The sequence below is a fragment of the Schistocerca piceifrons genome, chromosome 6, assembly GCF_021461385.2.
Source record: "Schistocerca piceifrons isolate TAMUIC-IGC-003096 chromosome 6, iqSchPice1.1, whole genome shotgun sequence".
NCBI lineage: Eukaryota > Metazoa > Arthropoda > Insecta > Orthoptera > Acrididae > Schistocerca > Schistocerca piceifrons.
The window spans coordinates 229,544,631-229,570,862 of record NC_060143.1 but is presented as its reverse complement, the minus strand read 5'-3'; the positions used below and the strand labels follow the sequence as shown (position 1 = coordinate 229,570,862).

Sequence of the window (26,232 nt, the reverse complement as noted above, 5' to 3'; positions counted from 1 at the left end):
GCCATGTCTCCGCAATATCCTTTCTTTCAGGAGTGCTAGCTCTGCAAGGTTCGCAGGAGAGCTCCTGTAAAGTTTGCAAGGTAGGAGACGAGGTTACGGCAGAAGTAAAGCTGTGAGGACGGGGCGTGAGTCGTGCTTGGGTAGCTCAGTTGGTAGAGCACTTGCCCGCGAAAGGCAAAGGTCCCGAGTTCGAGTCTCGGTCGGGCACACAGTTTTAATCTGCCAGGAAGTTTCAGCATATTAACTGATTAAGCTTTTTGGTTTTTATATAAATTTTGTAAATATTTTTTTCCTTTTAAATCATTGTTCACTTTGTTAAGCATTGTACTGTACAGACCAAGGTCATGTGTGAAGATTACGCGAAGTTTTTCTCTCCCCATCCCACCGTTTATCATTACACATTGACCATGTGGTATGCAATAGTTGTAAATTTTATTTAGAAATAGAAATCTAGTTTAGCCGCTGCCCACTTGCTGTTTGCTGTTGAGCTTTCGAAAAATCTGCAACAGTGCTGTCAAGAGGAAAGGCAAGAGGAAACTTTGATTAGGACCAGATAATTGTTGTACTTCAGTTGCGCATTTAACATAAAAACAAGTTGTAGTCAGGCCAATTACAGTTCAATTAAAATTAGGTTCCGTTTAATCAAAGGTTAGTAGGCGAGTTTAAGTTGGATAACAATTCGTAGATAAAATGTTCAACTGTGTGTGAAATCTTATGGGACTTAACTGCTAAGGTCATCAGTCCCTAAGCTTACACACTACTTAACCAATATTATCCTAAGGACAAACACACACATCTATGCCCGAGGGAGGACTCGAACCTCCGCCGGGACCAGACGCACAGTCCATGACTGCAGCGCCCGTGACCGCTCGGCTAATCCCGCGCGGCAATTCGCAAATACACAGTTTTCGTAATACGTGGACTTTTATAGAGTGGGGGGGGGGGGAGGGGGGGGTAACGTTGGGCTAAATTTCATACAGAAGCAAATATGATGGGTAGGTTACTCCGCCGGGACCAGACGCACAGTCCATGACTGCAGCGCCCGTGACCGCTCGGCTAATCCCGCGCGGCAATTCGCAAATACACAGTTTTCGTAATACGTGGACTTTTATAGAGTGGGGGGGGGGGGAGGGGGGGTAACGTTGGGCTAAATTTCATACAGAAGCAAATATGATGGGTAGGTTACAACGTGTTTCCTGCTCCCTGTTTCAATCCAGTAACTGATTTTAAAATCACAGGAAGGAATGTGAACTGGAAACAGTCATAAGCAATGTCCAGCATTTTCTACTGTTTTTGCTGTGGGACATCAGGCTGTGTTTTGCGCAGCGTTTGTAAATATTACAAGTTCTACATATTTAATTGCTCTATAATATATTAAGGATATTTCGACGATATTGTTAAGGTGAGTAATATTCAGCACATATTTTAAAACTTGCTATTTAGGTTGTGGACAGTTAAGCCATCCTTCGTCGGACGTGCACCATCTTGTACGTCGAAATGGAAGAGCTGAGTTACTTTATTGTCTTAACAAGTTTCCCTGCCTTGACATTCGATATCTGTGTTGTTGCTAGTAACTTCTATTTCGAATTGTTTTTAACTTGTAACTGGTTTTTCGTAATACTTCTTCTCAATTTGATTTCACTTTCTGATTTTGCGTACGTTGAAAATAGTGTAACACACAGACCATTAAATACAGTGTTGACAAGATTTTCTCAATTGCAACATTTTTTAAATTTGAATAGAATATTTATTCCTAAGTAAACGACCATGGCGCTCAAAAGTTTTCGAACGTCCTGAAAGTAAGACAAGAAAAGCTAGTTATCAGATTCAAATACGAATTAGCTATATTGTTTCCCCAGCGTCATGCTTAATATAACGTTTAAGAGTAGTGTTCCACGTTTCTAAAAATGAAACCGTTCACAATACAACTTTCCGTTGTTATGCTGCTCGGGTTCCAAGCATTGCATGCCCCTTTACAGGACGTAAACAAATCAGTAAACACGTTTACAGGTAAGAAAGGAGCATGTAGCTATGCACGAGATATCCAAGAATGAACTCCCGTGAGTGTTCTGTGTAAACATCGATAATGGGACGAAGAAAGGATCTTTCAACAGAAAAACGTTCTGCAATTGTGTCTTTACGTACAGCCGGTCTTACTATGTGGGACAGCACATCAAGAACATACCTCCTTGGGATATGCCCATTATACCTTGCAGAGGCATGCAGATACTGACCGAATATGGAAGGATCTCGAAAGGGTAGGCCAAAAGTCACATCAAAAAGTGATGACAAATATATGGTAGTCAAAAGTAACCGTGATCGATCCAAACTGCGTCAGTTTTAGCAGCAGAACTGAACCATAATGGAGAAAATCTGGTGAGTGTAAGTAACGATGAACGGACATCATCAGGCAATGAACCGTAACGGACATGTGGCGGCTAAGAAACCATTATTGACAGCTATTAGTAGGCAGAAGAGGCTACATTGGGGAAGATAACATGAAAGTTGGGCAGTAAATTAGTGGAGAAAGGTACTTTTCACGGACGAACCCAAATTTGAGGTCTTTGGAAGAAAGCAACGCAAGTTTGTTCGCCGGCTGCCAGGTGAATGAATGTTACACCAATTTGTATCTCCAACATCAAAGCATGGAAGGGGTTCCCTCATGGCATGGGGATTTTTGGAGGCGGTTAGACTGGTGATCTTGAACAAATAAAGACAACAATGAAGAAAGAAGATAACCATTGCATTCCACAGTATCATGCAAAGCCATGTGGAGGACGTTTTATTCGTAAGAGATTCGTCCTACAGCGAGATAACGACCCTAAATACACTTCAAAACTGTGTAAGGCATGTTCGGCAAATTTAGAAAAAAAGTAGGAACTGAAAAATACAAGTATGATCTGGTAATCCTGTTGAACTGCTTTGGGACCACTCGGATGGAGCAGTTAAATCAAGGCTTATTACAACGTTCATCACGTCTGTACCAGACTACAAGAGGAATGGCAGCGTATCACTGAGGAAACCCCGATGAAGCTGACAGCAAGAAAGCCTCGTGTATGCAGAGCGAAGATTAAAGGCAAATGAGGCTGCTTTGAGGAGAGTAAAATTTGACTGCGTGTATTTAGTTTCAATAAAACATTAATCCACATCTGACTTATGAGTATTTCTAACATTTCTGGTTCCAGTTTGCAGTTTTCCTCAAAATCACTAATGTTCAAAACTTTTGAGCGATAGTGTAGGAACAGCTTTTCACATCTGGAGAAAACTTACTTTACTAAAGTATTTTTGTAATTTCAGAAATGGGCTGCAGCAGACCTAAAGTGAATGCTACCGTTTCAGAGTGGATTAAGGAAATACACGGTGATTGAAATTAAAGTTGCTGTTTCGAAACGCTGAAAAAAATGAACCACGCTCAGAAATGACGTCAAATTCGAACAGAATGCTATCGATTTAGGGGGAAAAGTTACGGAAATAAAAAAGTTTAACGAAAATTTTCCCACTAGATGGCATTGCACGCGGCAGAATATGCAAAATAAAAGGCGTGGGGTACATGGCTGTTCCTCATTTTGTGTCTGAGATGCTTGGGATGACTGTCTCAATGCACAATCACGCGCTCCTGGTAAAGGTATTTTACAAGAACGGTGACTGTGCGCCAGTAGCTCTGTGGAGGTTCCTAATAATCAGCTCTATGGAAAAAGGCGTTGGCCCGATGTCTACCAAGGGTCTGGAGAAATGATCACGAAATAGGCAAGACAGGTTCTTTTGTAGTGCAATGCGGTTCCAAACATGCCTGTGAGCACGGTGCATAAAATTCTACAAATAATCCTTAATTGCTATCCACACAAAATTACCCACGTTCAGGAGTTGCTTCATGCTGGCCTGCCAGTGGGACAAAAATTTGCTCAAGAATTTCTTGCTCGCTTGGAAGTGGTCAGTGAACGGCCGTGAAACCGTATGTGAACACATGAAGCCTATTTCCATTCCCAAGGACATGCCAATTCGCAGAACTGCAGCAGAATACGGGCAACGGAAAATCCGCACGCACATCAAACGGTACCATTTCAATTCTGCAAAGATGACTGTGTAATGCGGGCTGACAGCATCGTGTATCGAAGCGCCATATTTTTCCGAGTAGATGGTTGCTTCGTGTCCTATTACCTGTACCGTCACTGGTGATTGCAATGAGAGTCATTTGGGGACCAATGTCATTCTAACCCTTCAACGAGTTGCACGTGTAAGAAGGTTTATTTTTATGTAAGATGGCGTTCCTCCACGCATTGCACAGGCAGTGAAGGGGCTGCTGCAGTGGCGTTTAGGAAATGTCAGAGTTATCAGTCGTCAGTTAACTACAGCCTGGCCGTCCAGATCACCTGCTCTTAATCCGTGCGACTTCTGGCTGCGGACTTATCTGAAAGATGTGTTCATTTCACCTTGTGGCAGAAAATGGTTGACAGCATATTGAACATGTCTTGTCCCAGTGTCGCTACAGCTAAAACCCGGTTTCATTGTTACTTTTTAAGCGGTTTTACATCTCAAGACAATTAAAAACCAATGTCACTGTTGCTTCTTATTCAGTTTTTTGTCTCAAGATAATTAGAAACCAAATTTCCCCATCCGATGTGGTAAGATATACATTGTCGTGGTGAATGGACTTATCTAACTAGCCGTGACGTAACTACTGAATGCCAGACTTGCGCGGGCATGCATATTGCACAGTACGGTTGGTTTAATGGGCAACTCACACCATAGCCAACGGAATGGGATTCATCTGTCATTTGTAGCCGAACCACTTACGTTACGCAGTGAGAAAATTTTCGTTAATTTTTTGTTTGTTTTCCGTAATATTTTCCACTTCTTTAAGAATATTCAGTTCAAACTTGACGTTCTTAGGAGTGGTACTTTTTTTTGCAGCGTTTTGAAAGTGGAACTTTAATTATAATCGCCCAGTATATCAAACTTCTATTACAGGGCTGGCTAGAGCAAAATTCCTTAAAGTACTCCAAGACACAACACCCTATCCTAATAAAGAAAATCTGAGAAAAACGGGCGAATGATTCGTGAAACGATTTGCCTAAAAGGAAGAAATGAAATGGATTTGAGAAACATTTGACCCGCCTTTGAATGGTGGTTGAAATCACGTACAGCAAAGGACGTGCTGATTGAGGAGTTAAAGTTCAATGTTTAACTTATATTCCCAGAACTTTAAAGTCCTGCAGGATATCCATCTGGTGGATCCTGTAGACAGTACTGCCTGCTGTGTTGCGGCTTCGATATAATACTCTTATACGTGATTTTTGAGCATTATTCAAACGCATGTAAAATGTTTCTCTAACTTGGTTTCTTAAGTGTTTCAATAGTTTCGATCGCAATAAAACATAAAACTGGAATTTGTTGTAATGCTCTCATAAACAATATATGTGTTAAGGCGTGTTAAATTTTTCACATTAATGAAACAGTGTTCCGTTTATTACTATAGAATCTGAATTGCACTTCATAACGTTATTATCAAGGTCAACAGTGTTCTAAAGGAATGGTTTTTTACGCTCTACCACCTTTTAAATAGCATATCTTTCAAATATTGATAATTATTCACATCAACTGAAAATTATTTTTTATTTATTTTAATAGTTTGAGATAAACTTAGTGATGTGTTGTTGAGAACAGGGTACATACTAGAAACTAAGTATTTATTAAGCTTCACTCGTTTTTTCACTATTTTACGTTTCAGTACTTTTAAGTAATGTGTGTTTTAAAGAATTTTAATATCACATTAACAGAAAGGAAATTTTATTTTTATTTTCATATATCTAAAGATGGTTGTCAATCAACCGAAATGGGTTATCAACAAATTTTAATTTTATGTTTTTTGCAATCAAGACTACTAAAAATATTTTTAGGTGACAAGCTAAAGCATTTATATGTTTTAAGAAATGTACGCCTACTTTACTGTATTGAATTTTACACATTAATTCCACAGATAAATGTGTAAAATTCAATACAGCAAAGTTAATATGCATTACTTAAAAATATTAATAAAATTTAACAAATCGCTGTATCTCAGTCATCAGACAATTTCAGGTTGACAAAATAATCTATTTTCTTAAGTTTAGGCAACTCTTTTCACAAAACATTTGCTCATTTTTACTTCAAAGTCTTATTTTCAAGTTTTGTTCACAAAACATGAAATGTCACACCTATGTGACTTTTTATGCACAAAATAACTAGGCCTTGCAGAGATTAACTTTTTGGTACTTTATTTGCATAGCTAGCAGAAAATGTTCGTGAAATATTTCAGTTTTTCCTGAACTCTTGAAGTTTTTCTTAATTTCACTGATTACTTAAAAGCAACTGAATCTTACTTTTGCAAAACTAGACCTCACGCTAGGCAGTTTGATAAACTATTTGAGCATTTCTCACTCTTGGTTTGACTATAAAAATTCGGGCAAAAATCCATTGCGTAATTTCTAGGGAACCTTGTTTTCGAATCACTGAAACATTTGCCCCAGAAACGAATCAAATTATTAAACAAAATATGCGTTATGTTCGCGCTGCCGGCCGTAGTGGCCGAGCGGTCCTAGGCGCTTCAGTCTGGAGCCGCGCGACCGCTACGGTCGCAGGTTCGAATCCTGCCTTGGGCATGGATGTGTGTGATGTCCTTAGGTTAGTTAGGTTTAAGTAGTTCTAAGTCTAGGGGATTGATGACCTCAGAAGTTAAGTCCCATAGTACTCAGAGCCATTTGATTTGAACCATGTTCGCGCTCTTCTCGCGACCCGAGGCAGAAGTCAAAAGACTTTCGGCTAGCAGTGTTTCTGTGTCAGCAAGAGATAAACTTCTTTGCCAACAAAACTTCAGCTCATGAGTACCCACAGTCTCAACCTTTCTGTTCTTAATTTCGAATCATTGTGAAAAATGATATTTATTTTGTAGCAGTTACTGGGATATGCCGACTACATTGAAGCCATTGAAAAATGCAACATTACTCGATACTGTTGATTATTCCCTGATGGGACCAACCAAAAGCGATGTCTATGGTATAACTACCAGTGGGCACGCTTACAATCGTTGAATACAGGTACTGGCTCGTCCGTTGGTATAGGAGCTGGTTGTGAGCTATTGCATTGTGTACTATATAAATTCAGTAATAATAATCCAGCCTACAGAACAGCCGATGAACAATTTTAAAAGACAAATATGGAACATCAAACAGGATGTTATGAGTGGTCCGCGTGGACAATTAGGTATCCTGCCACAGGTGTTGATTCACCTTTAGTTTTATTACAATCGGAAAACACGTTCCCACAATTGGTTGTAAAACAGAATCTAATATTCAAATAAGTGAACATTATTTTACCATAGCAGTGCAAGCAGACGGTAAGTTCCTACACATGTAATGTTCTACATGGGCAGTGGCATAGACCCGTACTCTGAACTCGCTAATGTCGCTTAGTTCCCACATTTGTGTAAGTCACACAGTCAACTGAGTAACAGAATTTCATACAAAGATCGACACAGTTATTCTTGCGAACTCTCACCAAAGAAAATGTCTCCACAAATGCACACTGTCAAAACCGAAAATGAATAAGTTCAAACTTCCTCTTAGCCCCTTGGTTCTTACCCCGACGATTGAAACCAACTAGAGACCATTAGCCCTGCTCTGCTCTCTTCATCCTGCCCTTGGCCATGTGCACTCCAGTCATGCTAGCTCTTAACAGCCGGCCGGTGTGGCCGTGCGGTTCTTGGCGCTTCAGTCTGGAACCGCGTGACCTCTACGGTCGCAGGTTCGAATCCTGCCTCGGGCATGGATGTGTGTGATGTCCTTAGGTTAGTTAGGTTTAAGTCCCATAGTGTTCAGAGCCATTTGAACCATTTATCTCTTAACTTCTATACCACCATTCGAAAGTATTTACGAGTTTTTGAATAAACTTCATATTAAAACAAATAAGATGTAATTTTAGATTACATATGCATTCCTATATCATACAGATTAAGTTCCTATATAGCTGAAATTACGTTTTTTTGGATAAGTATTTTAAATTATGAATCGGACCTGGTGAGACTTAGTCAAGTTCACAATTTAATTTGCATGCCTTGCGTTGCTGCTTTAGGCAAATGACAACAGTAGTAGAATTTCTAAGTAATACATAAATAAAGAACAATAATATTAATTATTAATGCAGAACCTATTTTGTTGTGTAATTGTGGCGGAATTTCTGGTTTAGCACACAACTATTATAGTGTGATGTTTTTTGGTTTATAACTAATTCCTCAGCCGGCCGCTGTGGCCGAGCGGTTCTAGGTGCTTCAGTCCGGAACCGCGCTGCTGCTACGGTCGCAGGTTCGAATTCTGCTTCGGGCATGGATGTGTGTGATGTCGTTAGTTTTAAATAGTTCTAAGTCTAGGGGACTGATGACCTCAGATGTTAAGTCCCATAGTTTTAGAGCCATTTGAGCCAATTAATTCCTCTTTTGGCGTAACTGAGCGGTACACCGTGCCTTCGCGGCCAGAGCAGTGCCTCTCTGGCCATCGATGGTCGTCCGTGGTTTTGCCTTCCGATCAGGGACGTCGGTATGAGGGTCTTTGACTGGAAGACTATTTAAGCGCGCGTGGCGTATCGGTTGCCTTCGAGTCCTTCAAGTTTGTTTGAACAGTGGTGCGAGGATACTCCGCGAGGTGGCGGCTCACGCGGCTGCCTGGCAGAACGAGAGAGCCAGCGAACGGTGCAGTGAGGGGGGTGTTGTCCGCTATTATTCTGCGGAGCCGGCATGGTCGCTGAGTCGGACGAGAACACTGTACTCCAGTCTGAGGGACCAATCTGCACAGGTGTTCACAAACAGAGATGACCCTTTGTTGGTTTGGTGGCTATGAAACATGTAGTTGGTCTAAGTGATTTGATATCAGCAATTTGCCCACACTTTACTAAATAAGCTCCTTTCGCCCTTTAAGATATGTCTTAACTTTAGTTGGCTGTAATTTGGTATGGTGTTCATATTTAAAGAACTATCACGTGTTGTTATTGTTGTTTTACCATACTTTAGATATTTTGTGCTTTAAAGGAAGTTCCATTTACTCGACCATTACGTAAAGATTAGCAGGGTGCATAGCCATTGAATTGTTTATAATTCTAGTACAATTAAGTGCGCTGACCCTGTTTCTTTTCATAAACCCAGGAGGTGTTTGTGAACTAGCTGTTGACTTACTAAGGGCATGTGGAATACGAGTAACTGGCGTAACTGTATGGGCTGTTGTTGATCCAGAATTGTTTCACAAAGTCAAGTGCTCTTGTTTGCTTTGGTCAAATAGTTACTTCTTACTTGTAGTGTCATCAAGTAATTCAAATCGTTGGTTTCCTAAGTTGGTACAAGAGAAGAGCAATCATCTATTGGCTTAATTCACAGCTGGCTAAATTATGAGATTAAAATTAAATGTATTTGTGGCATTCAATGCCAAGGGATAATTCTAATACTTGTAACTGCCCTTTTCATTGCAAATTTTCTGTGTGTGTGCGCGTGGGGTTACGTTTGTTTGTTGCCATTATTAAACATCTTAATTAAGCGCTGTGACTTCTTGTCTATGCCTGGTGTTAACAGATTTACGTTACTGGTATCATAAGTTATTCTAACCACAGGTGAAAGTAAAAGTAATACCAATATTTTGGCACATTAACCCCCCCCCCCCCCCCCAGACAAGTTAAGTACTGATGTTTAACCCTTGTTTGGCAACGGATTTGCAAGGATTGTATTTGTTGAAACTTCCTGGCAGATTAAAACTGTGTGCCGGACCGAGACTCGAACTCGGGACCTTTGTCTTTTGCAGTTCTGCAGCATCGCAGGAGAGCTTCTGTGAAGTTGAGAAGGTAGGAGACGAGGTACTGGAGGAAGTAAAGTTCTGAGGACAGGGCGTGAGTCGTGCTTGGGTAGCTCAGACGGTAGAGCACTTGCCCGCGAAAGGCAAAGGTACCGAGTTCGAGTCTCGGTCCAGCACACAGTTTCAATCTGCAGTAAGCTTCAAATCAGCGTGCACTCCGGTGCAGAGTGAAAATTTAATTCTGGATTGTATTTGTTGTTTAGTGGATTGTCTTGAATGATTTCTCGAGTCATCAATTATGACATTATGAGTTGTAATTGTTTGTTTTAAGGAGAAAAGGCATACTGGAGAATTCTTGGAATTCATTGTACATATTGTTAATTGTCAATATTATTTTACTGTCAGGAATCAGAGTTGTAAAGTTCATAATATTCTTTAATGCTAGTTATCAGAGTTTCTTTGAAGTTTTCTGAGCCGACCATCTGTGTTCAAATGTTTAAAGTTATGAAGAGACTAACAATAAATCTGTTTTTAAGGTATTTTTTGTATAGCGGTTTGGCGCCTTATCACTCCCGTCCCGCCCGTATGATTTCAGTAACAGTACGTTATATGTGCTCTTTCTATAGCTGTCTTCATTGTCCTTGATATGGCATCTCGTTTGTTTGTGAAAAGGCTGAATTCGTGAATTATAGATTCGTTGTAGTACGTCAGTACCTCTATTTGGTATGTCGATACAACTACTAATAAGAAATTTACTAAGTACACTATTTTGGCCAAGTTCGTTCAAATAAGACGCTACCAGCAACTTGTTGTGAACGTAAGTGTGAAGCCGCGCCTTATAACAAAGACCAACAAAAGTAATCATTTTCAAGTGTAATGAAGTGTAATAATATTGTGCTACGATGAAAAGTTTATATTAAATCAGTGTTAACATCAAAGTGCATTACCAGTGAATTTTATCGATAGTTAACCTATTTGCTCTACCACATGATACATGGCTTTTGTACGAGTCGTGGTTTCAACAAAATTACGACGGAATCATGATCAGTTTTACTGAGGCTGACAATTTCTATTTGAATATTTACACCAAGTTGTAACTGTGGAATTCAACGAGCGGTTTGGAGCAGAAGACAACAAAAGGTACTGTAATTACAAGTTTCAGGATACTATGCTGTGGGTGCAAAACTATTGAGAAGTGTACCAACTAGAAACCTTAAAGTGATTAAAAATGTGGTACCAAAGATAATTTCTTTGATTACAGCAAAGAAAGATCACCACAGCATAGTAGACATGTAAGTAATTAGTGGAAAGATATTTGTAGATTATTATGTGTAATTTTCAGGTAATATTTATTGTAACAGTGTATGTGAAATGTAACCAATATGACATTTGACGTATTAAGAGAAGCTAGGGTCCTTGCTGAAGAAAGTTCGAGTCTGTGAACTAGACCACTGGTTAAGGAAAGATTAATTAAAGTAACATACCTCAAATGGAGTCAACGCCATAGTTCACTGTGTGAAGTATTGCAGATTATTCCCCGCTTTTAAAAACTCACTAATATAAACATAGCGTGAAGGTTGTAAACTCCAGGCACCAAGATATGGGTCGTTGTGTGCAACCTGTCGTGCTCGTGTGCAGTTGCGCCATACGAAGTCCGATTATTTATCGAGTTGGGTTATCACTAGTAATATTACCAATAATCAAGGGGAGCGCAGCGACTGCCACATGACCCATTGTGCCTTCCAGAAAGACGTGATCACCCAGGCAAAGCCATAAAAGCATTCCCCACAACATAACACTCCGTCGTCCAAACTGGAATCTTCGGACGATTTTTGCAGCGTGTTTACTTTCAGGTGTTTTACGCCATACATGACGGCGGCCGTCTGTCATGTGGAGCATAAAATATGGTTCATCTGAAAAGACCACATTTCGCCACTCACGGTATGTCCAGTTGCAGAACTGGTATGCAAATTCCAGCCTTTAGATTAGATTAGTTTTTCGTTCCATAGATCCGTGCTGAGGAGATCCTCGTGGATGTGGAACATGTCAATTTTTTTTAAGCTTAAATAACAATACTAGTAGTATGAATATATACAATACATCATTTGTTTCTATTAAAAAATTCGTCAATGGAGTAGAAGGAGTTGGCCACTAGTAAGTCTTTCAGGCTCCTTTTAAACTGATCTTTATTTGTAACTAAATTTTTTATGTTTACTGGCAAACTATTGAAGATGTGTGTTCCTGAGTAGTGGACCCCTTTTTGAACTAAAGTAAGTGCTTTTAAGTCCTTGTGCAGATCATTTTTGTTCCTGGTATTGTATGTATGAACTGAGCTGTTTGTTGGAAAAAGAGATATATTATTTAGGACGAATTTCATTAATGAGTAAATATACTGAGAGGCAGTAGTTAGTATACCCAGTTCTTTGAAGAGGTTTCTACAGGACGTCCGTGAATTTACTTCACAAATAATACGTATTACACGGTTTTGGACTCTGAAAACTTTTGTTTGACTTGAAGAGTTACCCCAAAATATTATACCATATGACATTATGGAATGAAAGTAGGCAAAGTATGCAAGCTTTTTCATTTTTATGTCGCCTATGTCTGCTAACACTCGAATTGCAAATACAGATTTGTTAAGGCGTTTCTGCAGTTCTGTGGTGCGCTCTTCCCAACTGAATTTATTATCAAGTTGTAATCCCAGGAATTTACGACTGTCAACCTCTTCTATCTGCTCTTGTTCGTATTTTATGCATATGCTGGGTGGAAACCTCTTACAGGTTCTGAATTGCATATAGTGAGTCTTTTCGAAGTTAAATGTCAGTGAGTTGGCTTTAAACCATTTATTAATATCCATGAAAATATCATTAGCAGATCTTTCTAGAACTACACTTGACATACTATTTATTGCGATACTTGTGTCATCTGCAAACAAAACGAACTCTGCTTCTGGCAGTGTAACTGATGAGAGATCATTAATGTACACAAGAAAAAGCAATGGCCCTAAGATGGATCCTTGTGGGACACCACATGTAATTTCTTCCCATTCTGATGATGACTGATGACTTAATTCACTAGTCCCTTGCACAGACACCCTTTGTTTCCTGTTAGTGAGGTATGACTTGAACCATTTTGCAGCACTGCCCGTGACACCACAGAATTCTAATTTACTTATAAGGATGTTGTGGCTCACACAATCAAATGCCTTTGACAAATCACAGAAAATACCTGCTGCTTGTAATTTGTTATTTAATGAATCAAGTACATTTTCACTGTAGGTGTAAATAGCCTTCTCGATATTAGAACCCTTCAGAAATCCAAACTGTGTTCTTGATAACATGTTATTTGTGGTCAGATGGTTGAGCAGCTGCCTGTACATTACTTTTTCTAAAATTTTTGAGAATGCTGGCAAAAGTGAAATCGGTCTGTAGTTTGATGGTATCTCTTTATCCCCTTTCTTGAATAGAGGCTTAACATCTGCATATTTTAGCCAGTCAGCATGGGTACATGAGCCAGGCACCTGCTGCAGATGCCTGAACGCAGCAGTTTTCTCTGAACCAGAGAAGACCAGCCATCACCACTCAATGGACACCCATTTGCGGTATTTGCATGCAATTTCCAGCCCTCGTCGCTGATGAACAGCAGTCACAATTGCTGTGTGAACCAGATGCCTGTTACAGAGGCTAGTAAGCAGCTGCGTTTGGTGAAAGGTTCTTGAGGAGACGCTGTTGTTAGGCCCTTTGTTCATCTGGTTAGTCAGTTGCTCAGTAGTTGCACGTCTATTCACCCGTACACATCTCTTCAGCCATCGTTCACCCCTGTCGTTTATGGCCTGTGGTGAAACACAGTTGCCTCAGCACTGGATTTGGATAGCGCCATTTTGCAATTCATGGTATACAGGGTGTCCGAAAAGACTTTCCCTGATTACATAAATTGATAACTCAGGCTAGAAGTAAAATACAAATATGAAACTTGTGTCGAATTGTTTACAACTATCAAAGTTTTTTTTCTGTTTGAGGTTCGCAGTACATAAGTAGTGGATGAGGTGCAGTGCCCAAGAAGCCATGTTAACCAATCTGGAGAAGGTATAGTGTGTCCTGTGGAACCATGAGACACGATCACCACCACAGTGCAGAGACGCTTCCAGACAACATTTGGAACGAATCCATCTGATGTCAAGATCATTAAAGCCTGGTATGAGAAGGTCAAGAACACAGGATCAGTTGCTGACCTTCTGAGGTCTGGTCGACCAAGAACCTCAGCAGACAGGATGGAAGCTGTAAGGCAGTCTTTTCTGCGAAGTCCGAAGAAATCGGTGCGCAGGGCCTCACGTGAATTACAGATGCCAAAAAGCTCTCTCCATGACATTTTACACAAACGTTTATTGTTTCGTGTATACAAAGTACAAATCGTTCAGGCCTTTTTGCCCAATGACAGTACAAGTCAATATGACTTTGTGGTCGAAATGCTATCACGTATTGAGGACGATGATGGTTATCTCCGACGAATTGCCTTTTCCGACGAAGCGACCTTTTTTGTCAGTGGAGTAGTGAATCGCCACAATGTGCGCATTTGGGGTTCACAACCCCCTGGCAAGGTCATGGAGTGCACCAGAGGCAGTCCAAAGGTGAACGTTTGGTGTGCACTATTGCACGATCGAATTATCAGGCCATTCTTCTTTGGTGAGGCTACCATCACATCTGCAGTGTATCTGGACATGTTGCAACTGTATGCTGTTCCCCAGCTGCTTCAGTGTCACCCCGATGTCTTGTTTCAGCAAGACGGTGCACCGCCTCATTGGGGTTTGGACGTCTGTACCTATCTCGATATTACCTTTCCTGGGTGATGGATTGGTCGTGATGGGCCAACGGTTTGGCCTCCATGCTCTCCTGACATAACCCGATTAGACTTCTCTTCATGGGGTTATGTCAAGGACGAGGTCTACCAAACACGTGTACCAGATCTTGAAACCCTGCGGCAACAGATAACCACAGTCGTTGAATCGATCCCTCCAGTGATGTTGGCTAATGTGTGGACAGAAATTGAATATCGCCTAGATGTGCTACGTGCTACCAAGGGTGCTCATGTGGAAGTTTACTGATATGTGAAAACAACTTTGATAGTTTGTAAACAATTAGACACCAGTTTCATATTTGTATCTTACTTCTAGCCTGAGTTATCAATTTATGTAATCAGGGAAAGACTTTTCGGACATCCTTTACGTTAGCCACGGCGGCACGCAAACAGTTTACAAACTTAAACGTTTCTGATGGGCTTCCACCCTTGACCCCAAAGCCAATAATCATGCCCTTTTACACGTCAGATAAATTTCTCTGTTTCTACACTGCGATAACAACTGCACTGTTTTTCACGTCCCCACAACATGCTTTATGTATCTTACACTGCTATCGCTGCCACTTGCCTTCTGTGAGTGGTTGTCGCGTGCTGACATCGAACGTAGGCGGTGGTCACATCAATGTGACTGGACCGTGTGGTAGTGACGCGAGTTGTGCAGTGTGCAGTCTTGGGGTAGTGGCTACAGTGCTTGGGTGAGTTTCTGCCAATCGCCAGCTGAAAACCGTCCACCAGCAAATACTTGTTATTTAGTATTTATCATTTATAGAAGGATCTGGAAATCTCTTTATGTCGTAATGTTGAAATATTTCACGTTTGTATGATAATAGCTGCACTCTTCGTCCAGGAGGCAGTTCCATTCTGTCTGCACTTTGGTGTCAGTAACAATCGTGCTTTCAGTGTTAGGTGCTGTACTTCACTGACGATCTTGCCTTTGGATCTGGATTTGTCTGTGGTTACGACGGACAATATTAACGACATTGCACACAATATTAATAGTAAACTGAGACATCTGCACGTGTTTAGAATGATGTACTGCCTGAAAAAAGCTGCAAAAATACCCAATGAGATTTTGATACCATTTCAAACACTGATAACATGTTAACTGATTCTTTATAATTGCAAATGAAAAGCGCAAAGCTTGGTTTTTCTACAGTATTCTACAGTACACTATACAGCATTCACAATTTTGTACTTTTGATCTGTAAGGGACAACTTGCTGTAAACATCCAGAAATGTAAAATCACGCACTTCATAAAACGCTAAGACGGAACATGATATGACTACTATATGACTGAGCTACAAATCATACAAATATCTGAGTGTACCAGCTTGTAAGGATATCAAATAGAATGATGAAACAAGCTCAATCGTAGGTAAAACGGGTGGCAGATTTCGGTTAGTTTGTAGAATGTTAAGTGTGATGTCAACGTTAGACGCCACGCTAGAGGTTGCGATAATCGATAGCGGTCCAGCACTTGCAATCTCTCTGGACTCTCTGGCGCTTGCAGCGCTTCCGTATGGCACGGACAGAGACTTTCAGATCTCACCGACCGAGTCAGCTACAGGTCGTGGGTTAAGTCAGATTAGAATAGCCTTCAGGTTGCTAGGTTCGCAGCCTCTAGTTCGCGCATGTATTACGCAGGTAATATGAGAATTGTGTTATCTTGCTTGTTGTATAATCCACTTAATGTTTGTTAATGAGTAATTTGTATTCAAGAAAGATAGTTGTTATTAGTTATGTTCCTGGAGTGCAGTAGCAGGACAAAGTTAAGTAAAGGTTTTTACTAAATTATTCCAGTACTAATTGTTATAGAATGTTACAGATTCCTACAACCACCCCACTCGTCCTAGCCTCTATCATTCCACTGAAAATCCCAGGGTTACCGATCGAAAAGCGTCCTGCATTTGTGTGAGGTCATGACATGCTGCCATCGACCTTGACATCATTAAGGAAACTGTGATATCTAAAAAAAGAGGTTGCGTATGAAACATCTGTGCAACCCAACTTACAGCATTGCTAAAGTGTGTGGACCCACAGCAAATAATAATTACACGTGATTTTGAACGTCATATACTATAATGACAGAACGAATGGTCACAGATTTCTATTCTAGTGAGCCCGTAGCATGCTTAAAGTCGAATAACGACATATTTAATTTTTGGTACAGTTTTCTGCTGTTCTGTCGCTTTATTTATTTCTAGTAGCTACAAGAGTACACGACGAACTCGTTTCGTACCTGTGCAGAAGGTATGATAGGTATAATATTGTTCCTTACTTGTACGTTAGCTACTAGTCTACGTATGGCACATTATGTTTACGTCTTCGCTGGTATGACGTGGTTCAATTGCATCTTGGAGCATAGTTATCGGTCGTCTTCATGTTATGATTATGTTCTTTATACTTTAATTGTGTGATCTCGGTAAAGTTAGTTTTGACAGCAATCGTGACAGCTCCAGCCTCAGGGATGCTATATGTTTATAATGAAAATTACATTTCGCCGAAAGTCAGCGATAATGTATAATTTCAGCAGTAGTATTTGTGAGTTTACTTAGAGATGATTTGGTTTTATGTAAATAAGAAATGTTCTATTGTTTTGTGTCTGTCGTGACAATTTATCCTTTTCTTGTATCCATTTTCCTTTACAAATTTATATATTTTGGAGGAAGTGGAAATTTACACTCATAGAAAAAAATAGCCATGGGACAGCCTTAATGAGCAAACAGATTTTAAAACATTACAAAAGAAACGAGTTAGAAAAAAATGGGTAAAATATCATGATGAACACAAAGCAATGGAACTTTTATTTTTATGTGAAATCAGAAAATACTACCTCTGAAAACTAAACGTAACCACTGACTTTTCGCGAAACAAAATTTCCGTTGTAAACAATTTGCATCACTGGAGTCAGAGCTGTCAAAATTGCTGTCAAAACTAAGTTTACCGAGATCACACAATTAAAGTACGATGACACAATTAAAGTACGAAGGCTATTCAGAAAGTAGGGAATGTCCTGGCATTAAAAAAAACTAAATACAAGACATACATTTTATTATACATATCTGAAAGAGCGACTGACTAACTACTTTTCCACATAGTCACCAAACACATTGAGGCACTTATCATAGCGGTGGACAAGCGTTGAAAGACCTTCGTCGTAAAATTCTGCCGCCTGAGACCACAGCCAGTGAGTCACGCCCACCTGGAGTTCCGCGTCGTCATCAAAGCGCTGCATTGCAAGCCAGTTCTTCATCTTGAGAAACAAGTGGAAGTCGCTTGGTGCAAGATCGGGACTGTAGGGCGGATGAGGGAAAATTTCCCATTTTAATGAATTAAGGAGTTCTTCAGTGCGGTTTGACATGTCACGTCGGCCATTGTCGTGTAAACACAAAATTATGGACGTCAGCTTTCCTCGGCGTTTGTTTTGAACTGCTCTTCTAAGGCTGTGAAAAGTTTGACAGTACCAGGCAGAATTTATGGCTGCTCCACGTTCGAGAAAATCAATAAGAAGCACACCTTGCGTATCCCAAAACAATGTCGCCATGAACTTCCCTGCTGACGAGGTTTGCAAACATTTTCTTGGTTTTTGGGATAGCCCAGAGTTTGAGTGACCACTTCAAACAACAAAGTCCAAGAAACTTGTTGAAAAGAAAGCGAAACCTCCGTTATTGTGAAGCGAGGGTTGTCACGAATCGTTACATCAACTTTAGCGACAAGATTGTCCGTCACAATGCTCGAGCGTCCACTCTGCTCTTCATCACGAACGTTGGTTCGGACACTTTTAAACCGAATGCACCATTTCCAAAAGGAACATTTACTCATTACGTTGTTCCCGTACACTTCGCACAGTTCACGATAAATTTCTGTAGGTCTTAGGTTTTTTTGCCAACAAAAACCGCATCAGAGACCGCACCTCACAACTGGCGGGATTTTCGATTGCAGCGCACATTTCAGATTCGAACAAAAAAAAAAAAAAACAGACGTGTAGAGACGTTCCCACTGTCAAGGATGGATGACGACTAAGCTGCCCATCACGCACACACCAAGATATACGCGATCGGCGCGCGCCTAGCGGCGTCACACGGAAACGTTCCCTACTTTCTGAATAGCCCTTGTACAAAGAGCTTGATCGTAACGTGAAGGCAACCGATATCACGCTCCGCCGGCCGGGGTGGCCGAGCGGTTCTAGGTGCTACAGTCTGGAACCGCGCGACCGCTATGGTCGCAGGTTCAAATCCTGCCTCGGGCATGGATGTGTGTAATGTCTTAGGTCAGTTAGGTTTAAGTACTTCTAAGTCCTAGAGGACTGATGACCTTAGAAGTTAAGTCCCATAGTGCTCAGAGCCATTTGAACCATTTTTGTTATCTATGCTCCAAGATGCAAGATGAACCACATCATACCAGCTAAGACGTAAACACAATGTGCCTTACGTAGACATACTAGCTGACACAGACATAAGAATGAGGGTCACCCTGTGTATGCTCAGTAACTCTTCAACAAGTATAAAAAATTTGGCTACTACTAAGAAGTGCAATTTAAGAGAATGCTAAACGACTTATTGGTGGCCAGTTACTTCCACTCCATTGGCGAATTTCTTAGTAGAAACAGTTGGTATATAGGTTATTAATGCACCGACAGAAAAAAAAATCACAAAACCAACAAGGAGTTGTGCGACATAGATGAAAGCTGATAGGCGTGTTTCTACATCTGAAAGATGAAATCTATTGAAATTTCGTGCCAGTCGCATAAAAGTGACCCTAGTAGGTCCACTACTAGGATGCAAACCAAGTTTGCTTCGAATATACGCTGTAACGGGCGTGAGCGTTAGTTACCTTTGAGATTGGACTTGGTGAGTTGATGTTAAAGGTGACAGAGATGCCATTATCAGTACCTGACTGAGTTTGAATGGGGGTCCTATAATAGGGCTACGAAAAGCTGTACGTTCCTTCTGCGATACTGCAGAAAGACTTATCAGGGCCGGCCGGGATGACCGAGCGGTTCTACACGCTACAGTCTGGAACCGCGCGGCCGCTACGGTCGCAGGTTCAAATCCTGCCTCGGTCATGGATGTGTGTGATGTCCTTAGGTTAGTTAGGTTTCAGTAGTTCTAAGTTCTAGGGGACTGATGACCTCAGAAGTTAAGTCGTATAGTGCTCAGAGCCATTTGAACCATTTTTTCGCACGGCGAGGCTCGCGGCGCAGACGCGCCGAAGCACAGAGACCCCTAGCTGGTATCCAGGTCCACACCCTCTAGCGCCCATTCAACTTCCGCGCCTTCAGACATCAGATCCCCCGTCAGTGTAACATCAGATAAAGTGAGTGTTCAATGAAATCTGACTTCGGCAGATCTTCAGTCCAGTAATGCAGTCTGTGTATCTAAGTACTGTAGATTGTCTTCTGGGCGGTAATGATTGGCTACAATAGTCTTCAAACTATATTATACATCTTAGTTTATATACATTTGCCTGTAGAAAAATGCTCCTATCGAAGCAACAAAGAGGCAAATATGTTCCTAGAATCAGGATTCTGCAAACATCCCCCAGGCTGTGGTTAAGCCATGTCTCCGCAATATCCTTTCTTTCAGGAGTACTAGTTCTGCAAGGTTCGCAGGAGAGGTTCTGTGACGTTTGTAAGGTAGGAGACGAGGTACTGGCAGAAGTAAAGCTGTGAGGACGGAGCGCGAGTCGTGCTTGGGTAGCTCAGTTGGTAGAGCATTTGCTCGCGAAAGGCAAAGGTCTCGAGTTAGAGTCTCGGTTCAGCATACAGTTTTAATCTGCCAGGAAGTTTACGATATGTTCCTCTTTAAAAGACTCTCACAGAAACGTGGGATACCAGCTGGCTCAATGCACATGCCGTCTTCCTCACCAAAATTTTTGGCATGAGAACATACTTTCACTCATTTAACATAGAACACTCCAAATCCTTGTACCCAGTTTCTCTTTGTAGCTAAGTCTTGATACTTAGCATTCCTTCTCACTGCCACTGCCTATGTACACAGGGTGGTCCATTAATAGTGACCGGGCCAAATATGTCACGAAATAAGCATCAAACGAAAAAACTACAAAGAACGAAACTCATCTAGCTTGAAGGGGGAAACCAGATGGCGCTATGGTTGGCCCGCTAGATGGCGCTGCCATAGGTCAAACGGATATCAACTGCGTTTTTAAAAAAATAGGAACCACCATTTTTATAACATATTCGTGTAATACGTAAAGAAATATGAATGTTTTAGTTGGACCACGTTTTTCGCTTTGTGATAGATGGCGCTGCAATAGTCACAAACGTATAAGTACGTGGCATCACGTAACATTCCGCCAGTGCGGACGGTATTTGCTTCGTGATACATTACCTGTGTTAAAATGGACCGCTTACCAAGTGCGTAAAAGATTGGTATCGTGTTGATGTATGGCTATTGTGATCAAAATGCCCAACGGGCGTGTGCTATGTATGCTGCTCGGTATCCTGGACGACATCATCCAAGTGTCCGGACCATTCGCCAGATGGTTATGTTATTTAAGGAAACAGGAAGTGTTCAGCCACATGTGAACGTCAACCACGACCTGCAACAAATGATGATACCCAAGTAGGTGTTTTAGCTGCTGTCGCGGCTAATCCGCACATCAGTAGCAGACAAATTGGGCGAGAATCGGGAATCTCAAAAACGTGGGTGTTAAGAATGTTACATCAACATCGATTGCACCCGTACCATATTTCAGTGCACCAGGAATTGCATGGCGACGACGTTGAACGTCGTGTACAGTTCTGCCACTGGGCACAAGAGAAATTACGGGACGATGACAGATTTTTTGCGCGCGTTCTATTTAGCGACGAAGCGTCATTCACCAACAGCGGTAACGTAAACCGGCATAGTATGCACTATTGGGCAACGGAAAATCCACGATGGCTGCGACAAGTGGAACATCAGCGACCTTGGCGGGTTAATGTATGGTGTGACATTATGGGAGGAAGGATAATTGGCCCCCATTTTACCGATGGCAATCTAAATGGTGCAATGTACGCTGATTTCCTACGTAATGTTCTACCGATGTTACTACAAGACGTTTCAGTGCATGACAGAATGGCGATGTATTTCCAACATGATGGATGTCCGGCACATAGCTCACGTGTGGTTGAAGCGGTATTGAATAGCATATTTCGTGACAGGTGGATTGGTCGTCGAAGCACCATACCATGGGCCGCACGTTCACCGGATCTGAGGTCCCCGGATTTCTTTCTGTGGGGACAGTTGAAGAATATTTGCTACCGTGATCCACCGACAACGCCTGACAGCATGCGTCAGCGCATTGTCAATGCATGTGCGAACATTACGGAAGGCGAACTACTCGCTGTTGAGAGGAATGTCGTTACACGTGTTGCCAAATGCATTGAGGTTGACGGACATCACTTTGAGCATTTCTTGCATTAATGTGGAATTTACAGGTAACCACGCTGTAACAGTATGCGTTTTCGGAAATGATAAGTTCACAAAGGTACATGTATCACATTGGAACTACCGAAATAAAATGTTCAAACGTACCTACGTTCTGTATTTTAATTTAAAAAACCTTCCTATTACCAACTGTTCGTCTAAAATTGTGAGCCATATGTTTATGACTATTACAGCGCCATCTATCTCAAAAGTGGTCCAACTAAAACATTTATATATCTTTACGTAGTACACGAATATGTAATAAAAAATGGGGATTCCTATTTAAAAAAACGCAGTTGATATCCGTTTGACCTATGGCAGCGCCATTTAGCGGGCAACTATAGCGCCATCTGGTTTCTCCCTTCAAGCTAGACAAGTTTCGTTCTTTGTAGTTTTTTCGTTTGACGCTTCTTTTGTAAGATATTTGGCCCGGTCACGATCAATGGACCACCCTGTATATCTCTCTCACTGGCTCCTTCATCTGCTATTGATTTACGGTATAATCCACCGCCTCCTCTCTCACTTACACTGCTTTTGTCTTTCTTTCCCATTGAAACTATCTCCACCATGCATTAGCATGCCATGAATTCTGGGAGGGGAAGGGGCTCAAAATTTCGGTCCAAAATGTGCCCTCCTCTATACCTCCCCCTTAAGAATGAAAGTTCGCCGGTCTGCGAGGGTCCAGACTCCCAGATCCTATGTATGGTCTCCACTCATCTCTATCTTTCATTTACACAGTCTCCTCTCTCTTTTTCTCCCAATCCTTCAATATCCATCCATTTCTCTTCCTCTTTTACTGTCACTATCTCTCACTGACCATCAATATCTCCCCTCTCTTCGGCTCCTTTTGCTACTGTCTTCATCCATCCCTCTTTCTCTTTCATTATCACATTCTCTCTCCTACTATCATTGTTTCCTCTCTCTTTCTCTCCCACTGCCGCTGTGCTCTCTCTCTTCCACATTCACTGTCTCTCTGCTACTCTCTTTCAGCACAAAAAACGCGAATCTGTTCGCATGCCAAAGTTTTTGGTAGGAGAGACGGAATGAGGACTGAGTGGCCGGTTCCACACTTTTACAGAGGAACATATTCACCTTTTTGTGTTCTGACAGCAACATTAGCAGCTGGTCCCTTTCTTTTCCGTGTTGCAGCAGGCAGTTCTGCTTATTTAAACCGAATTCCATGGGTCAGTAAAGTCTTTACAATTTATTTATATACTTCGACACATTTATATACTTTGATACACACAATCAACAAATAAGTAGCGGTATGCACAATATACATCTAACTCAAAATCGTTTGCTTTATATTTTTTCTGGGTACATTTTTCATCAATCGCAGTTCATCGAAAACGCCCGGCTTATGATTTGTATCTTCAAGCTGTAAAAATGTTATAAGAAATATTTTACTGAATTTGCAGTCTTTGCAGTTTCACATAATTTTTGCAGCTATTTTTAGTTATTTTCAGGGACGTTAAGACGCTTTTAACCCATTTTTTTGTCACTGCAGACGTGAAGTGCCCATTACACAGAGACAGCGCGTCATAAAGTTTTATTGGTAAGAAAATTCAGGGTAAAAACATAGTTTGGTGACCTAAGAACACTTGAGATGACTCTTGAATCCTTGCCAACCCTCGACACGTGTTCACTACATCAGTTAATACTACATTTATACCTGAGATCAGATACTATGAGCGTATCTACGTGCCTAAATAAGGTAACTTTGAACCTCTGGATCCCGATAACGGTAATCATATGGAAAAAGTTTCACGATTTCCCGAGAACATCCTGTTAAGAACGTATGGTAAAAATTTCAACGATTTTCCATGTGTAGAAACTACACAAGAGGCCATCGCTACAATTGGTGCTTTTGGTGTGTATCTTGATACGGATATAGATTTTCGAAAACGGGAAAATGGCGTTTCTAGATAAATCTCCAAAGAATGTACAGCCCTCAATGTGAGCCATTTGCTATGCTTAGTTACTTAGGTAATTGCTGCACAAGGTGCAAAAACGGCTAAAATTTTTTTGCGTTTTTTTTGCGTAAGTATGGTAACATTGAACCTCTGGATCTCGGTAGCGGATAATAATGTCGAAAAAGTTTTTAAGTTCACCGAAAATTCATCTTAAGAACATATGGTAAAAATTTTGACGATCTATCAGGAATAGAAATTATGGAAGTGACCATCCGCACATAGTTTTCGGGGTTTACTCAGGAACCGCCCTTGAACAAAGGGTGCTTTTATAAGCCGCCTAAGATCCGCCCTTGACCACATCTAATACAAAAGAACTAAGCGATTTGCTCGATTTGCCTGGGCTGGAGTAACTGTGCAATTTTTAAATTTTGTCCCTGTACTGTAGGATAGCTACAGTATTCCCGTTCTTCCGATAGGCATACAAAAGGTCGCTAGGCAAAGGACCGTGCAAAACACTTTACCCCTTAGCTCTGTGATCTATAGAACCCGAGAGATGACCCCTGAAAAATCGCATTTTCGCGTGCGGCTTTTTGGAACATAAATTTTTAGACAACATAGTTGTGTGGAGAAACAGCAATTAATTTACTTATAATCAATTATTCAAAATGACAGTCGTGACTGGTGACGACTCCAGCAAGCGACCAAATGGTGTAAATTGCCCTGAAGATGACCCCATCGCGGGTTGAAACCGGTTGGCGGCAAAATGAACTAATGTGATTGTGACTATCATTTTGAATAATTGATTATTGGAACATATTGGTACCATGCATTGACAAGTTTGAAATGAAAATATATTTCAGACTTTTCACTTACCACACCTCTATTTTGTAGACTTAGATAAAGCTTTTGACAGTTTTGAGTGGAATACTCTCTTTCAAATTCTAAACGTGGCCGGGGTAAAATACAGGGAGCGAAAGGCTATTTACAGTTTGTACAGAAACCAGATGGCAGTTACAAGAGTCGAAAGGGAAACAGTGGTTGGGAAGGGAGTGAGACAGGGTTGTAGACTCTCCCCAATGTTATTCAATATGTATATTGAGCAAGCAGTAAAGGAAACAAAAGAAAAATTCGGAGTAGGTATGAAAAACCATGGAGAAGAAATAAAAACTTTAAGGTTCGCCGATGAGACTGTAATTCTGTCAGAGACAGCAAAGGACTTGGAAGAGCAGTTGAACGGAATGGACAGTGTCTTGAAAGGAGGATATAAGATGAACATCAACAAAAGCAAAACGAGGATAATGGAATGTAGTCCAGTTAACTCGGGTGATGCTGAGGGAATTAGATTAGGAAATGAGACACTTAAGGTAGGAAATGAGTTTTGCTCTTTGGTGAGCAAAATAACTGATGATGGTCGAAGTAGAGAGGATATAAAATGTAGACTGGCAATGGCAAGAAAAGCGTTTCTGAAGAAGAGAAATTTGTTAACATCGAGTATAGATTTAAGTGTCAGGAAGTAGTTTCTGGAAGTACTTGTATGGGGTTTAGCCATGTATGGAAGTGAAACATGGACGATAAGTAGTTTGGACAAGAAGAGAATAGAAGCTTTCGAAATGTGGTGCTACAGAAAAATGCTGAAGATTAGATGGGTAGATCACATAACTAATGAGGAGGCATTGAAGAAGAGGAGTTTGTGGCACAACTTGACTAGAAGAAGGGATAAGTTGGTAGGACATGTTCTGAGTCATCAACGGATCACAAATTTACCATTGGAGGGCAGCGTGGAGGGTAAAAATCGTAGAGGGAGACCAAGAGATGAATACACTAAGCAGATTCAGAAGGATGTAGATTGCAGTAAGTACTGGGAGATGAAGAAGCTTGCACAGGATAGAGTAGCATGGAGAGCTGCATCAAGACCACAACAACAACACACCTGCATAAGCATCATTTCACTTCACAGTTTCTTCTTTTGTAGATAGGTATTTGTACTTTGTTTGCGTGACATGTTGAACATTTTGAGAACCTTCTCTTTGGTTAACGAAAAGTACACTTATTTGTCTATCTGTCCATGTATCTGTCTACTTACCTATGTATCTACAGGACTTCCAGCGCTACGCACTTCGAAAGCAAGTTGTAATACTAAAGACGATTTCTCACAAAGTGACTATCCAAGGCGTTTTGTTATAGATCACTGTTCCAGTTACATTCAGAACATATCTACGTAACTTCAA

General features: G+C 41.0%; 1 protein-coding gene across 1 annotated transcript in view; it reads right to left on the bottom strand.

Moving 5' to 3' along the window:
- LOC124802919 (medium-chain acyl-CoA ligase ACSF2, mitochondrial-like) overlaps positions 1-26,232 on the bottom strand; it is a 266,038-nt gene that overhangs the window by 37,450 nt on the left and 202,356 nt on the right. The window lies entirely within an intron of this gene.